This window comes from Schistocerca nitens, chromosome 9 (assembly GCF_023898315.1).
Source record: "Schistocerca nitens isolate TAMUIC-IGC-003100 chromosome 9, iqSchNite1.1, whole genome shotgun sequence".
Classification (NCBI taxonomy): Eukaryota; Metazoa; Arthropoda; class Insecta; order Orthoptera; family Acrididae; genus Schistocerca; species Schistocerca nitens.
Genome location: NC_064622.1, coordinates 125,413,704 through 125,430,316, shown reverse-complemented (window position 1 = coordinate 125,430,316; position 16,613 = coordinate 125,413,704). Strand labels below are relative to the sequence as shown.

At 44.9% G+C, this 16,613-nt stretch overlaps 1 protein-coding gene across 1 annotated transcript in view; it reads right to left on the bottom strand.

Moving 5' to 3' along the window:
• Positions 1-16,400, bottom strand: part of LOC126202881 (UDP-glycosyltransferase UGT5-like) — a 67,578-nt gene extending 51,178 nt beyond the window's left edge. Inside the window, exon 1 of the mRNA XM_049936939.1 lies at positions 16,379-16,400. The gene's annotated coding sequence lies outside the window, so the exon portion shown is untranslated. The remainder of the gene's footprint in view (positions 1-16,378) is intronic.
• Between the last annotated feature and the right edge of the window lie 213 nt (positions 16,401-16,613).

The following is a 16,613-nucleotide window of genomic DNA, read 5'->3' as shown; positions in this document are numbered from 1 at the left end:
GGTCGGATTCCATCTCGAAAGCGGCGTGCATGCGCGGGAGGATTTGCGATGATGGCCTGTTTGCGACCTTGGTGTTATTAGTCCTTGCTGATTTTGTTTCACTTGCCGTCTGCCTATTGTGGGACAGGGCACAGAGGTGGGCCTGAGGAGTACAAAGCAGATCGCGGTCTGCTGGTTCCCATTGAGTCCACAAGAATAAAAACAGTAAGACCAGTACTTGAACTTTATATGACTGCAACACCAAGTGGAAATTGCGACACCAGAGTAAGCTCTCAGCGTGTCTTCTCCCATTCAAGTACGTAGGTATACAGTAAAATATAGAGGTTGCTGTTAGTTGGTTTCCCAACCATCCCTCCAACTTCTCCGCAATAAGTGCGCCTCATTTACGAAACAGCGGTGCTTCTCCACCAACACTACAGAGAGCCAGGCAATACCATCCACACTTTCCGTCTCCACGACGTATATGTTACAGCCCACAACTGTCCAGTCTACCAAAACACCTTGCACTAAAACCCGATCAAAAGCTAATTTAGAACACCCATCTACTTACCATCCAAAAGAAACCCAACAGGAGACTGAATACAACAAAACTGCTAGCCAGCCTGTGCGCAGCTCGTGGTCGTGCGGTAGCGTTCTCGCTTCCCGCGCCCGGGTTCCCGGGTTCGATTCCCGGCGGGGTCAGGGGTTTTCTCTGCCTCGTGATGACTGGGTGTTGTGTGATGTCCTTAGGTTAGTTAGGTTTAAATAGTTCTAAGTTCTAGGGGACTGACGACCATAGATGTTAAGTCCCATAGTGCTCAGAGCCATCTGAACCATTTTTTTTTTTTTTTTTTTTGCTAACCAGCCAATGCTTTGGATTAAATCCTTGGGCTATTCTAAAGACCTACAAGACCCTCATCCGACCCATCCCCACCTACACAAATGACGGATAGATTTCTGCTCATTCAAATCCTTGAATGGTATACACTTGCCCTCTCTTTCCACATCCATTTAACCTCTTCCTATCGTATCGAATACTAGCTAATAAAAAAGATCTGGAATACCTACTTAGTCCTAAGTCTCCTTCAAGGCAACTCCCAACACAATGTTGTATCCCCCACACTTGGGAACCCAGACACGACACAGGAGAGTTATAACGATTTCCTGCTTTCCATACAGCTCCCTAACTCTATTGCTCCTTTACCAGTGCAATTTCATTGCCTTCCCCTCTCAGATGACGTAACCATCCATAGACTCTCGTCATTATATCAGTTATAACCTATCCCAGCTGTTCGATTGCTAATGCTGGCTCAGACCCCCGTTTCCCGCTAGTAAATACACTGGTGTCGAAAAGTAAAGTATGAAACCTCGATTTCCCTAGCCTGTGTCTGTTTCACGATATGATCATACAAACTGTCAACAGATGTCTGTATGCTCATGTTCTAGACGGAAGATGGCATTCCGGTCAACGGACAACAACGCTAACGATGCCGTCATGGCACCTAACAAACGGGGTAATGTTTGCCGTGTAGTCCACATCCACAGTCGCTGTATATACGTCACAGACGATGCAGTATGGCGCAGAGAACACGCCTACCAGACTATGCGATGGAGGGCCATAGGAAGAATGAAAGCAGGACAGTCGGAAACTGATGTGACCCAATTGCTTAATGTGAATCGTTCTGTTGTTTCTCGGATGTGGCGACAGTTAATAGAGATAGAGACTGTATCCGGAAGACCAGAGCAGGGCCGATCACGTGTGAAATCAGAAAGCGAGGACCGTTATTTGACTCTTAAGGTACGACGGAGCCGCCTTGGTAGTGCACAGCAACTGACATCTGACCTCGCAGCATCCACTGTATGTGTTCAAGTGGTTCAAATGGCTCTGAGCACTATGGGACTTAACATCTATGGTCATCAGTCCCCGAGAACTTAGAACTACTTAAACCTAACTAACCTAAGGACAGCACGCAACACCCAGTCATCACGAGGCAGAGAAAATCCCTGACCACTGTACGTGTTGTACCGGGCCAAACTGAGTACAGAAGACTTCAGCAAAGTGGTCTTTATTGTTGGAGACCTGCAGTATGTGTACCTCTGACGTGTTTCACAGAAGGAAACATCTAGAATGGAGTCGTCAACATGCCACCGTGACGGTCGAACAGTGGACCAACGTTCTTTTCACAGATGAGTCCCGATTTGTGTGGTGTGCGATTCTCGACGAATTCGCATGTGGAGCGAAAGTGGAACACGATTTCGGGACCAAACGTTGTGGAAAGAAACCGATATCGAGGAGGATCCTTAATGGTGTGGACAGTGATGGTGTTGACCACTCGAACACCTCTTCATGAAATTGTGCGGGTAATCGGCAAGGTTTAACTGCTGTCAAGTGTCGTGACGACATCTTAGGATTCATGTGTGTTAGTTGCGAGGTGCTGTGGGCCCAGACTTCGTATTCATGGACGATAATGCTCGAGCTCATAGAGCACAGGTGATTGACGTTTCCTTGGAAACGGAAGATACTGCACGCATGGCACGGCCTATTTGCTCTCGGGATTTGAATCCCCTAATGGATGTCTGGGATGCACTAGGGAGACGGGTTGCATCTCCCCAGCATCCACCAAGCCTTCGCCAAGACTTGTCAGCAGCTGTACAAGAATAATGGGCGTTGTTGCCTCAACATGATATTGACGACATCATTCACAGCATGCCCCGTCGTTGTCAGGCCTGTATTGCTGTCAGAGGACATCAAACTTCATACTGACCACATTAACCAGTTGTCGGAATGTGTGTGCAAATCCGTTAAGTTGGAAAAAACATTTTGTCTACCGTTGGACTTGTTTACGTTTTGTGTTCTTTACATAGTTGCTACTTTAGTATCACACGTTTGAGAGGTGGCATGCGTTTTCGATGCACACAGTGACTTGCCCCCTCTTATATTTATATCTTACTCTGAGTAAATCGATTTGGGGAAGTATAGCCGAGTATGGTCATTACAAGGCTAGTAATGAGAACTCAAAAGATATGAATATTTTCCTCTCTAATTGCATGCGGTGAAAAGTTGCTATTCCTTCACATGTGGACTTCCCATACAGCGTCTCCCACCACCCTTGTGGTCCGGTGACAGGTGGGTACTGCTTATCTTGAAATGGTTATGCCGACGGGTCTGAGGGGGCCGAAAAAAATGGCTCTGAGCACTATGGGACTCAACTGCTGAGGTCATTAGTCCCCTAGAACTTAGAACTGGTTAAACCTAACTAACCTAAGGACATCACAAACATCCATGCCCGAAGCAGGATTCGAACCTGCGACCGCAGCGGTCCTGCGGTTCCAGACTGCAGTGCCTTTAACCGCAGAGGGGGCCGAGTGGATGCTGTCCAGACACCGACATTGTCATAAGAGCGGGGGCGACACGCCCACAAGGGCCTGACGGAGTGGCTGGGATAGAGATTCCGTTACTTCGCAGAAACTTAGTGAAAACACTTTCTGGCAGGCTACCAGCGAGGTGTGGGAATGACTTCCCAGGCAGTCTTGGCGGGCAAATTCCCACGTTTTCCGCAAAATCATATCTGTGATTGGCTTGATCAGGGGATAACTCCGTGACGTAGTAAAATCGGCGCAGAAATTGGCGCCAAGTATCTCCATTGGTGGAATAGTAGTGCTTCGGCAATAAAGTGGAATTTTCGGGTTGCTGATTGGCACTTTTAACCACGGCCACTGTGGTTGGGGTGGGAATGTTCTGTGTTCGGCTTGTACGGGTGCTCTTGGTAGCGAGGAGTCTCTCCTTTCGGTCGGGGTAGGTTACAAGGCTGAGCTCTCGCTGCTCTGGACAACCTGCCTTCCGTTGGCTGTCTAATATACTTTCATTTAATTGTAACTGTTTGACGAAGTTGCCTAAGTTTCGACTTCAACGTAACTTTCCGAATACAGTTGGCAATTGAGCGTTCTGCGTACAACCGGCCTATGTTGTCCATCTTGAGCAGTTTTGGCTAAGGTTGACTGTATCGGAGTTACTATTTGACTCCGCTTGTTAAAATCAATCACTGTACCAGTAGTGATTGTGTGGCGAGCCTTCTTCGTCTCCCTCAGAGGCGTATTTGTATTGCTAGGAAGTCTTTAGTCTGGAACAACCAGACCAGGATAATTTGTTTCGGCCTATACTCGCGACATTATCATCACCACGACCGGACGTCGAAGCAACCAGCCATCGACTCCGGTACGCCAGATCGCGTCCTTGCAGTTAAGAAGACAGCTTGGTAATGTATGTCCGCAGCACCGGCAAATCAGGGAATTTTGCTATGTGATAATCAGAGCTCAGCAGTGCGCGCCTTTTCCCGTATTTTCTAACGTGATTTACGTCTTGGGTGTTCATTGTCTGAGTTCTCACTAATGTAGGGTTGGCTGGGTGTTTCTCTTAAGATTTGAGTTGTAAGGAATTGGCTCCACATATCTCTTGGTCATAAATGTCACAAGCTAGTTTATGGACAACATCACCTTCAGAGCATTTATTTGAGTATCCAATTTGACGTGTTGTAAATGTTTCATGTGCTTTGTTTATTATTTTGAGTTTAGTCTTAATAAATCAAATTGTTATTTTGGACAGAACTTTCATTCTGTAGATCGGTAGAGCACCCCTTTCATTTCTCACTACGTTTATGAAACTTCCCTTTATCAGATTAATTTCTATCAAATTACATTATTGTAGGTGCCAATCTCTTTTCTACTCCACTTGCAGGGTCGATTACAGTCAGTTCACGTTTCTTCTTAATCCATGTGCAACAGCAAAAGTCGGAGTTAGAGAAGGGGGAGGGGGGGCTTAGAGCATCATTTCCATATGAAGATTCTAGAAGAATTTAGTGTTAAATACACTGCTTGCCCCGGCTCCTCGCACGTTTATACTGCTTTGTGGCACAATAAACGCAACCTTGTAAAATTTCCATTTGTTGCTTTAATTTTGGACACCGATGTACAACCCCACACATTTCCTGCCGCCAAGTCCTGTCTTTCGACCCTCGCCAAAGCCCACCTCACACCCTTTCTAATATTCATCTCCAATCCCATTTGCATCCAAATTCCTCACCAAAGAAGTGATAGCAGCAGCCCACAGCGCTAACATTCTCACACTTTCAAAGTCTCTCACATTACTTTCTCCTCAAGCTTAAGGTAATGCTTTTTACTATGTTCAATATATTTTAAGCATTTTACGTATCAAACGCTCCAAGCTGCGTTCCTCCTACTGGACAGAATGAAAATGACACAAAAATAAATAATGGTTGGTTGTACTCATGCAAGTGATGCATAGATTTCCGTTAACATCAAGTTTTACTGCTCCTGCAAATAATGAATTCCATTCCGCCTTGTTATCCGTACTCGACTGCTTTCTCCCAAACGTATCTTTTGCGGGTAATTTTCTGCTGATCACGACATCCTCGTCGCCTCTGACTAGCACCTGAATCTGTCGTCCTCAGTTACTTGTTAGATATATTCCAACCAGAATGAAAAATGCTCCAAATGTAGCAGAAAAAAACTGAGCATAGTTAGGGATGCGAAACAAGGGAGCTAGCTTTTCAACTTATTTAACAGCTTCAAAGACATTTGAATCAACACATCTTGACATATTCTAGAAAAATTATTTTAGCGTCCAACCCCTCCAGAACATATCCACCCCCAGAAATTTTATCCCCACAGAAAAACTTTTTTAGCTATTACATGTATGCTCTCGAGCCACATGATATCACACAATGTTTACTATGACTGGCGAATTTTCTCTATCTTGGGTACATAATCAGGGGCTTCAACATATAAGTAGCGAGATTCAGGTGTTCAAACATCCTGTAGCTAAGAGAGCTCACTGCGCTGGGGAAATAGGCTTAACTCGTTAATAAACCCCAATGAGTCAAGATGTTTTGGCTGAAATGTCTTTGAACGTGCCAGATAAGACGAAAAGCTAGTTTCCTTAGTTTTCATCACTAACTGTGCCCAGGATATATTCTCCTCTTTTGTGCTACGATAGGAGCATTTTTCATTCTGGTTCCCAACGTTTATTACACTGCCATAAGTTTGACATTAGAAACCAATGTAAACTTTTGTTGAATCGGGCGCCGACTGATGCGGTATAGGATTTTCTATTGCCGTTCCAACCATGTTGCTTATATCGTGGCAGCGGATAAAGCTTTCACAAAACAACAGGACGACCATTAATTATGTATATTTGTCTACTTTCATACAAAATTTGGGCCAATGGTATTGCCTCTGTGGTAACACCGGTGCCCATTAGATCATAGAAGTTAAGCACTTTCGGGTTGGGATAGCACTAGGATGGGTGACCGTCCGAGTCCGCCGAGCGCTGGTGGCAAGCGGATTGCACTCAATCCTTGTGAAGCAAGTTTAGGAGCTACTAGATGCAGAAACAGCGGCTCCGGTCACGGAAACTGACAACGCCTGGAGACGGTGTGCTGATCACATGCCTGTTCATATCCACATCCAGTGACACCTATCGGCTGAGGATGACATGCTGGTCTGTCGTTAGCCTTGGGCCTTCCGAGGCTTGTTCCGAGTAAGTTTATAAAATCTGAACTGATTCGTATAAATCTGAACATGGAAGAAGCGCGTAAAAAACGTGTAAAACGTGATATTTTGCACATAAAATCCGAAGGAGGCTAAGCTTTTCAAAGCGAGTTTTTAATTTTATTGTAAGAATGCATTTTTTATTTGTTCGGTTCACTTTAAACCGTTTGCGCGCCTCGAGTTCACGTAAGAATGAATTTTATATTCTACTTTTAACTCGACTGTAAACCATCACATCTCAACAACGGATAAAGCTTGTTGGATAAAAAAAATCGTTTTGACTTTATCCATCTCTCTACCTTTGTGCAAAGTTTGAAGCGCTTTGTACAAGATTATAGTTGCGGCGCCCTTCAAAAACCTTCCAGAAAAACTTGTTTTTGCACGTAAAATCCAAATAAAGTAAGATTTTTCATAAGGTTAAAACTTATCTTAGAGAGATGCCCATACACCACTACACCAAATTTGGACCATCAGTCTCGCTCCAGTCCAGAGTTAAGAGGGTGACCGGTTTTGCACTTAAAATCTGAAGGAGGGTGACTGTTTTGAACATAGAATCCGAACGGTGCACGTACAAATTATTAATCTTTTGCAAAAGGAATTAATCGATTTGCAAAAGTTGCCCTGACGCTAGCTCCAGTTTGTTGTTCAAACATTGCTTAATATACTGTAACATCTGTAGCTACAGTAAGACAGACATTCGAATGGTCATATAAATGGCCGCTGGTCCGGGCTAAAAACCAAAAACTTTTTACCCAATGTCGCTAGCCCAAATAGGCACCGAGCACCAAGACCCCCCCCCCCCCCCCCATCCCACCAAACTACGATTCTGCACACAGCCTTCTCAGGCATATTTGTTACAGCGTTTCCGTGCTGTAACGATTTGAAGTAGTTGGCATTTGACGGCTAGCGGTCAGCACTGCCCCCGTTAGCAGTACACCACTGAGAACCTGGAATTTTCGGCTTCCGCTGTATTGCCACTTCTGCTGTTCAAAGCGTTGTGCCTTTTCGGCGGCGAAAATTTCTATTATCTCAAGAAAAACGTGGAAGTCTGGCACTGATTAAAATTAAGAACTGACTCTTGAAATTGTGAATTCCAGAATGTTCACATTTTTTGTAGGAGATAGAGGCATTCAACTTCACCTTGTTTCGAATTAAATACTTTTGAAGGAAGCCATTTTTCCGAAGCTTATACGCAGCAAACACAATGCGATAAGCAACGTCTGTAACATCCGTCGCCGAGCAAGGTATCATCGTAATAAACGAAAAAGAATTTCAGTGACTTTAACAGTTTTGGTTGGCTCTGAGCGCTATGGGACTTAACTTCTGAGGTCATCAGTCCCCTAGAACTTAGAACTACTTAAACCTAACTAACCTAAGGACATCACACACATCCATGCCCGAGGCAGGATTCGAACCTGTGACCGTAGCGGTCACGCGGTTCCAGACTGTAGCGCCTAGAACCGCACGGCCACCCCGGCCGGTTAACAGTTTTGGTGATATGGCGTGATAAGTTTAAAACTGCTTTCAGGACAGGAAAAGGTTATGTTAGGTTAGTGTTTTTTAACGTCCCGTCGACAACGAGGTCATTAGAGACGGAGCACAAGCTCGGGTTAGGGAAGGATCGGGAAGGAAATCGGCCGTGTCCTTTCAAAGGAACCATCCCGGCATTTGCCTGAAACGATTTAGGGAAATCACGGAAAACCTAAATCAGGATGGCTGGAGACGGGATTGAACCGTCGTCCTCCCGAATGCGAGTCCAGTGTGCTAACCACTGCGCCACTTCGCTCGGTTCAGGACAGGAAAACTCCAACCATTTCAAAAACTTTGAAATAATTCTTACCATAACTGAAATTATGAATTTTTTTACAGTTTTAAACACACTACAGAGATAAATCTCGTACGCGAATATCAGATTATTTACGTGTTTTCTGTGGAGTTTAAAGCGCTGTGGTTAGCGGAACGCTGTGTTAGCAGTCTGCAGACATTAGTCGACTTGGCGAGACCGTCGCAATTTTCTGTCTTGATCGTCATATGCCAAGTGATTTAAGTGAGACTTCACCTCCTTATGCCGATGCCCTCAATAACGCGACAGTTAAAAACTCGCCGCCACTTTAGTTTGACAATACTCCCGGGACACTACAATATTACTGCGACAGCAGTTATTCATAGTACACACATGAAAAAAAGTTTTGGCTCACCCCGGTTCCCAGAAATCCTGAAGATAGACGTTGACTGTGGATATTGTATCACACACACAATCCCTTCGACTGTTCAGAGATGTCACTAAACCCACACAAAGATGTAAACAACCATGCATGAGTAGCGCCTATTAGACGGAGGGGGCCCGACAGCTGATCAGTTCCAATCATTCCACCAGGAAGGAGGTACACGGCTTGTGTTGTCTGTAGTTCAACCATGCCTAGACGGTCAATACCGCGGTTCGATCGCGTCCGCATTGCTACTTCGTGCCAGGAAGGGCTCTCAACAAGGGTAGTGTCCAGGCGTCTCGGAGTGAATCAAAGCGATGTTGTTCGGACATAGAGGAGGTACAGAGAGACAGGAACTGTCGATGACATGCCTCGCTCAGGCCGCCCAAGGGCTATTACTGCAGTGGATGACCGCTACCTACGGATTACTGCTCGGAGGAACCCAGACAGCAGCCCCACCGCGTTGAATAATGCTTTTCGTACAGCCACAGGACGTCGTGTTACGACTCAAACTGAGCACAATAGGCTGCATGATGCGCAACTTCACTCTCGAAGCCCATGGCGAGGTCCATCTTTGCAAACCAAGACACCATGCAGCGCGGAACAGATGGGCCCAACAAAATGGCGAATCGACCGTTCAGGATTGACATCATGTTTTCTTCGCCAATAAGTGTCGCATTTGCCTTCAACCAAACAATCGTCGGAGACGTGTTTGGAGGCAACCCAGTCACGCTGAACGCCTTAGACACACTGTCCAGCAAGTGCAGCAACATGTAGGTTCCCTGATGTTTTGGGGTGGCTTTATGTAGGGCCGACGTACGCCGCTGGTGGTCATGGAAGGCGCCGTAACGGCTGTGCGATACGTGAATGCTATCCTCCGACCGACAGTGCAACCATATCGGCAGCACACTGGCGTGGCATTCGTCTTCATGGACGACAATTTGCGCCCCCATCGTGCACGTCTTGTGAATTAGTTCCTCCAGGATAACGACATCGCTAGACTAGAGTGGGCAGCATATTCTCCAGACATGAACCCTATCGAATATTCCTGGGATAGATTGAAAAGGGCTGTTTATGGACGACGGGACCCACCAACCACTCTGAGGAATCTACACCGAATCGCCATTGAGGAGTGGGACAATCTGGACCAACAGTGCCTTGATGAATTTGTGGATAGTATGCTACGACGAATACAGGCATGCATCAGTGCAAGAGGACGTGCTACTGGGTATTAAAGGCACCGGTGTGTACAGAAATCCGGACCACTACCTCTGAAGGTCTCATGAGCAATAAAAAGGGCGGAAACGATGTTTATGTTGATCTGTATTCCAGTTTTCTGTACAAGTTCCGGAACTCTGGAAACCGAGGTGATGCAAAACTTTTTTTGATGTGTGTATAAAGTTTATGAATCCATGTTTTATCCAAATAAACCTCAATAAATCATTTATTCGTAAGAAATTAATGTAGTATGCGCTTTTCCAAATTGTATTGTCTAATTCGCACACAAGAACAGTGGAACCTGAAGTTTTCATCTTTCAGTGTTAGACTCTCAAGTTTGTTGTGATTAAAATCTACATGCCTGAAGAGTAGACACCTTTCTACTGCCCCGCATCCCCCCTCCACCTTTCCTAAAAGACCAATGAAAGAAAGCAATTAAAAAAATAGTGATTCCAAATGCAGCTGTGAGAGAGGAGTTGAACGACGCTAAACGTTGATGGGCCGTTCCAGTGAATATTCAAGAATTTTACTTTAGTAACGTCGCTCGCGATGTCCAACTTGAATTGACTTGAACTTTAATTGGAATGACAGACAGCGCTTCACTGGAGTGCGCTTCACTGGAGTGCGGGAGTCTGCAGGTCTAGCTCGGCGCAACACGAAACATTTCCTCCTCGCCCACCCTTCACGTATGGTTTACGATCTCAGGGAAACTGCCTCATCGGTCTTTTTCTGCCAGATGTACGAATAACATTTGTGTGTACTTGCAGACCTATGCTACTATAGATGTATATGGCCAATAAAACACTCATTGAACGTGCTCACACTCGACATCTGTCAGTCACTGCTGTACGAGTGAATTCCTGGTATTGGAGATATCGAACTCGCAGAAGTGTGTGTCTGTGAAGAGTCGTCAGGCGCATTTTCTCTGGTGTTTCGGCAGATATTTGCAATTTAGTTTTTGCAGTGTGTGGCTGAGTCGGGCCAAACGTCTTTCGTACGGCGCCCATTGTCGACGGAAAGTGTCGGTTTGTTTCCCATTACAAACAAAATGATTTTTAAATTGGAAGTTTACGTGCCCATTTGAAAGAGTGATCCCTAATTAGTGTAGTGTGTTATTTGGTTTAGCCACATGTATTAACAGGGACAGTAAAACACGAAGAATAACCAGTACTCCATCAGCACTGGGTAGCGCCAGTGTGTGGCGGTAGCAGACAGCGCGAGGCAGGGCAGTACATGAGACGGAACAGGTTCTTTGTGTTTCACGTCCTTGTTAATGCATTTCGCTAAACCGAAAGTCCATTTAGACTCGTTTGAGACCACTCAACCTGACGGGCACATAAAATTTCACATTTCGAATGGTGCATATTCTGCCATTCCACTAAAAGTTAAGTCGTTTCAATTTGGGGAAGGCTAATGACATCGCCAAGTTGAAACGGCCTGAACTTTTATTAGAATGGCCGCTCAAGGTTCAGCGTCGTTCAACTGCTGTCTGCCGGCTGTATTTGGGAAATACACCTAACGGCTCTTATCAGAAGAAGATCTAAAATATAGACAACCAACAGCAAGATATATTAAAGGAAAAAATCCCAACACCAAGAAATAATTAATGTAGAGCAACGAAATTTCGGGAATACATTGGTCTAGGTAACATATCTAAGTGATTAACGTTGCAAGACCGTAGGTTAATGTAAGTGCGAAAAAAACTATTGCGAATGTGAAATGCTGATACATTAATAACCATTGTAACTGCTAGGATGTTGAATGCAGGCGTACAAACGAGCATGTATTGTGTTGCTCAGGTGCCGCATGTCAGTTTGTGAGATGAAGTTTCAGGCCCGTTGCACATGATTGGTCAATACGGGGATGTTAATGCTGATTGTGGATGACACTGTAGTTGTCGTCTGATGATGTCCCAAATGTACTCGAATGTAGACAGATCTTGTGCTCGAACAGGCCAAGCCAACATGTCGACACTCTGTAGAGCATTTTGGATTACAACAGCGGAATGAGGGCGAGCGTTACCCTGTTGGAAAACACCCCCTGGAATTTTGAATGGCAGCACAACAGATCGAAACACCAGAATGATGAATAAATTTGCAATAAGGTTGCGTGGGATAGCCACGAAAGTGTATCTGCAGTCATACTAAATAGCATCCTAGACCATAACTCCAGGAGCAGGTTCCGTGTGTGTTTGGCCACAAGCAGGTTGGTTGCAGTGGCTCACCTGGCCTCCTTTTAACCAACACATGGCCATCACTGTCATCTAGGCAGAACCGGCTTTCATCAGAAAACACAACAGACCTCCAATCCGCCCTCCAATGAGCTCTCGCTGGACACAGTTTAAGTTACCAACGGCGTTGGTTTGGAGTCAGCGGAATGAACGCTACAGAGCGTCTGGTTCGGAATTGTCCGTGAAGTAACCGTTGCGTCACCATGGCGCCAACTGCTGCCCAAACTGCTGCTGTAAGTGCAGTAGGATGCTCCAGAGCCATATGCTGAACACGATGGTCTTCCCTGTCAGTAGTGTCACGTGGCTCTCCGTAGCCCGATCCTCTTGTGATCGTACATTCTCGTGATCAATCGTGTACGATGGCTACGTTCACGCCAAGTCTTTCTGCAATATAGTGGAAGGAACATCCAGCTTCGTCCAAACTGAGTGAGGTGTTGATACTGGCGTCTTCGTCGTCTCGAAGGCATTCTCGACTAACATCAACTCATTATGTCCAAGGTAACTAAAGCTCACGACCGTCACAGCGCATATTTAAAGCAAACCTGATTTTAATCTTCGTAGTGGTGCTACTAACGCCAGTCTTGTGCGATTCGTACGAAATTTGAGTAGAGGTAATGTTTCCAATGTAGACACACGTCTACCAACTTTCGTTCATTTTGGTTTATTTTCCGTCAATGCAAGCTTTTCTGAAAAGAGAATTATGTTAACGTCGAACATAACATTTGGTTTTAGTGTCGGGCTTCGTGATCTAGTGATAAAGCGCATGCCTTGAAAACGAAAGATTGCGGGCTCGATCAGACCATGAAATTTTTCAGTCTGTCTGTAACCTATCCTTCACCTCTCAGTGATGTGACAATGTGCAGGATCAAAACGGGGTTCGGATTCCACATTTAACTTTAGGTACCCTTTACTCAGCGGGATTACTGATGTAGGTTGGGGACACGCTAGTCACCAAAGTGGCGTCCATTTGCAAGACTTCCACCAGAGGGTTACATATACCTCTTGAGGGATCCCCAGTCAGTCATGACATACGACTATTTATTCAATTTTATGAAGTCAGCTCTTTTTTGAGAGTGTGTATTTGGAGTTATCATATGCGGACGACGGATAGTGAAGATTAGAAGATCGTCGAATCTTTCTAAATGTGTTTCAGAAGTACAAATTACACCTGTAGATCGAGTAACGTGTACAGAAGTACAACAAAGAACTGAGGGGAAAAAAGCTTTGTAGTACAATTTGACATAAAAAACGGTAAGTTGATGGAACGCATCTGTAGACATCACCGAATACTTAATTTGGCAACGAAGCGACGTGTGGAAGTTGGCAAAAATGGTAGAGGGGGCAGGGGGGGGGGGGGGGCGGGGAACAGTAGGTTCAAGTGGCTATAGAGTTCATTAATTAAGCAGGTACTAAAAACTTACAAAGGACAGAGTAACGTAAGGACTACATCAAACCCCTCTTCAGGTTGATAACAACAATATTTGAAAAAAAGGTAGAAGAAGCTTGTTATTGAACTTTCGCTTTTAAATTACAAAAATGAGGCTAACAAAACCTTAAAATGAGGCGACAAAAGTCGTGGCATATCTCCTAATTTCGTTTCGGACCTCCTTTTGGACGGCGTAACGCAGCAACTCGACGTACATGGAGTCAACAAGTCATTGGAAGACCCTGCAGAAATACTGAACCCTGTTGCCTCATAGCCGTCCATAATTACAAAACTCTTGCCAATGCAGGAGTTCGTGCACGAAGTGGCCTCTCATTTATGTCCCATAAATGTTCCATGGGATTCATACCGGGCGATCTGGATTGCCAAATCATTCGCTCGAATTGACCTGAATGTTCTTCAAACCAATCGCGAGCCCTGTGACATGGCGCGTGGTCATCCATAAAAATACTCCCACGTAGCCGAACATAAACATTTCCAATCAATGATCGGTTTAGGTCGACCAGTGACCCCAGTCCATTCCATGTAAATAAAGCACACACCACTACGTTGCCACCACCAGTTTGCACACTGCCTTGTTGACACCTCGGATCTATTTCTTCGTGGCTTGTGTAGCACTCTCGAACCCTACCATCAGCTCTTACCAACTGAAATCAGGACTCATCTGATCAGGCTACTGTTTTCCAGTCGTCTAGAGTCCAACCGATGTGGCCACGAACCCAGGAGAGGTGCTGTAGGTGATGTCGTGCTGTTATCAAAGGCACTCGCGTCGGTCTTCTGCTGCTGTAGCCCGTTAACGCCACATTTCGCTACACAGTCCAACCAGATACGTTCGTCGTACGTCCCACATTGATTTCTGTGGTTATTTAATGAGGTATTGGTTGTCTGTTAGCACTGACAATCTACGCAGACACCGCTGCTCTCAGTCGTTAAGTGAAGGACGTCGATCACTGAGACATAATGGCTGAAATTTGGTATTCTCGAGACGCTCTTCACACTGTCGACCTAGCTGACCTCGGAATGTTGTATTCCTTAACGATTTCCGAAATGGACTGTCCATGCGTCTAGCTACAACTACCATTCCGTGTTCAACGTCTGTCAGGTTCCGTCGTGCGGCCTTAATCACGTCGGAAACATTTTCACTTCATTCACCTGAGTACAAATGACAGCTCCGCCAATGAACTGTCCTTTTACGAGTACCTTGTGTACGCGATACTACCGCCATCTGTATATGTACAATCGCTATACCACGACTTTTGTCACCTCAGTATAGTACGACGGTTATTAGTTGAGTAACTTCAACTGACAGATGTGAAAATTACCGAACTATCAGTTTAATAAGTCACAGCTGCAAAATACTAACGCGAATTCTTTACAGACGAATGGAAAAATTGCTAGAAGCGGACCTCGGGGAAGATCAGTTTGGATTCCGTAGAAATGTTGGAACACGTGAGGCAATACTAACCTTACGACTTATCTTAGAAGAAAGATTAAGAAAAGGCAAACCTACGTTTCTAGCATTTGTAGACTTAGAGAAAGCTTTTGACAATGTTAACTGGAATACTCTCTTTCAAATTCTGAAGGTGGCAGGGGTAAAATACAGGGAGCGAAAGGCTATTTACAATTTGTACAGAAACCAGATGGCAGTTATAAGAGTCGAGGGGCATGAAAGGGAAGCAGTGGTTGGGAAGGGAGTGAGACAGGGTTGTAGCCTCTCCCCGATGTTATTCAATCTGTATATTGAGCAAGCAGTAAAGGAAACAAAAGAAAAATTCGGAGTAGGTATTAAAATTCATGGAGAAGAAGTAAAAACTTTGAGGTTTGCCGATGACATTGTAATTCTGTCAGAGACAGCAAAGGACTTGGAAGAGCAGTTGAACGGAATGTACAGTGTCTTGAAAGAAGGATATAAGATGAACATCAACAAAAGCAAAACGAGGATAATGGAATGTAGTCAAATTAAATCGGGTGATGCTGAGGGAATTAGATTAGGAAATGAGACACTTAAAGTAGTAAAGGAGTTTTGCTATTTAGGGAGTAAAATAACTGATGATGGTCGAAGTAGAGAGGATATAAAATGTAGACTGGCAATGGCAAGGAAATCGTTTCTGAAGAAGAGAAATTTGTTAACATCGAGTATAGATTTAAGTGTCAGGAAGTCGTTTCTGAAAGTATTTGTATGGAGTGTAGCCATGTATGGAAGTGAAACATGGACGATAACGAGTTTGGACAAGAAGAGAATAGAAGCTTTCGAAATGTGGTGCTACAGAAGAATGCTGAAGATAAGGTGGGTAGATCACGTAAGTAATGAGGAGGTATTGAATAGGATTGGGGAGAAGAGAAGTTTGTGGCACAACTTGACTAGAAGAAGGGATCGGTTGGTAGGACATGTTTTGAGGCATCAAGGGATCACAAATTTAGTATTGGAGGGCAGCGTGGAGGGTAAAAATCGTAGAGGGAGACCAAGAGATGAATACACTAAGCAGATTCAGAAGGATGTAGGTTGCAGTAGGTACTGGGAGATGAAGAAGATTGCACAGGATAGAGTAGCATGGAGAGCTGCATCAAACCAGTCTCAGGACTGAAGACCACAACAACAACAACAACAACTTCAACTGCGGACGAGAGCCTTGGCAAAGCAAATGCACGATGGTCTGCAGAAATTTAATAGCTGACTACAATAACAGGTGTAGTATCCAACTGCTGCTGCTGAGAGCAGCGAACTTAACTCACCGCCCTCTTCAGTTCTCCGGCATCGAGGTTGGGCGACTACAGTGCGCTTTGCTGAAGATGAAACGACGCGGTTGATAGCGATAAACAATGAGAGTGGTAGTTACATAAATCTTACTTCTGCTGTTCGTTCATCTTTATCTGGAAGCCGCTGATATGGCGAGGCAAATATTTACCAAGGAATGTGGCCATGACAAACTGTCTTCCTATTTCTGGGATACAAGCAGGTCATAATTTA